Below are 1,724 nucleotides of genomic sequence, written 5' to 3'. Positions count from 1 at the left end.
ACCCAGCTGGGTACGATATGCAGTGGTGTGTGTGTGTGTGCGTGTGTGTGTGTGTCTGGACCCTGCAGTACGAGAGTCTCTTGGAGGGGATGGGTGGGGCCCCATTGACAGATTAGCATCATTAGCTACTAGCGTGCCGTCGCGGGAGCCCACAGAGAACAAGGGAGCGTTCTGTAGCCTCTCTCTGGGCACCTGTACTGGACTTGGCTAGATTAGTACGCCTCCGCACACACACACACACACACACACACACACACACACACACACACACACACACACACACACACACACACACACACACAGACAGACAGACACAGACAGACACACACACACACAGACAGACAGACACACACAGACACACACACACACACACACACACACACGCGATGTGAGTTTATCCATCCTATTATACACCAGCATATCAGGCACTTCCCCTTTCATCTCCACTCTGCTGCACACAGCCAGAATCTCTCTGAGCGCCGTACAAAGGCTGGATTTACCCAACAGATGGATACAATTGGAGGCTGAAATACATTCAAAGACCCCCCCCCCACCACACACACACACACACACACACACACACACACACACATACCCCACCCCACCATCTCAATTGGTATCAGATCTGTGGGATATTCACTAGCGAACCCAGTGTTGGGGGAACGTGTGGTGATATATACAGTGCCCTGTGTAACTAATGGGACAGTGAAGCACTTTTGTCTTTTTTTTGCTTTTTATGCTGAAGCATATTTTATGCTCTATACTCCAACATTTGGATTTGAAATGAAACAATTACTGTGGACATTAGAGAGATTCTCAGCTTTTATTTGAGGGTATTTGTGTACATATTGGTGCCATCATTTTACATAGTCCCCCTATTTCAGGGCACCAAAAGTAATGGGACAATTGACGGGTGTGTTCCGTTGCATCATTTGTGCAGGCCTAACACAGCTGTCAATGTCTAGTATTGATTCTAGGCTAAGAAAAAAATGCGTCACTGTCCAATTACTTATGCAGGGCTCTCTCTCTCTCTCTCTCTCCCTCCTTCCCTCTCCCTCCTTCCCTCTCCCTCCCTTCCTCTCTCCCTCTCTCTCCCTCCCCCCCCCCTCTCCCTCCCTCCCTCCCTCCCTCCCTCTCTAGTTGGCCGGTTGTGGTCCACAGCTGTGTTTATAACAGGAACGCCATGTTCAAATGGACCACAGATGTTCTCCCAGACCCAACCTACCTGAGGTGAGGGCTTATGACCCAAAGGAGCCGTCCTCCCCAAGTCTGAATCACAACTCCCAGATCCTGTTTATTTCCTCCACTGCTGCCACATGGAGGCCCTGAACGGTGCATTTCTTGGGACAGCCACTCAACCGTGGCTGGTTGGTTCAACGTATCTTCCTGTGTTTGTGTGTCAGCAATAACAATAAGCAAGGGAAGGGACACAGTGGAGGCAGACATCTGAGGACGGGCTCGTCCTAATGCATGGGACGGAATGAGGAATGGTATCGAACGCATATCCGAAAACATGTCTTTTGAAGCCATTCCTGATTCCGCTCCATCCATTACAATGAGCTCAACCTTCGACTTCTCCCTCCACCAGCCTTACGCCAGCCTTGACCAAATGTCTTGCTATTAACTTACTCTATTATTGAGAGCCCAGATAGTCAGTCAGCCAGCCAGTCAGGCAGCCAGCCAGCCAGTAGTCAGCCAGTCAGCCAGCCAGCCAGCCAACCAGC

The sequence above is a fragment of the Argentina silus genome (genome assembly GCF_951799395.1).
Source record: "Argentina silus genome assembly, chromosome: 21".
NCBI lineage: Eukaryota > Metazoa > Chordata > Actinopteri > Argentiniformes > Argentinidae > Argentina > Argentina silus.
This window is presented reverse-complemented; position numbering follows the sequence as displayed.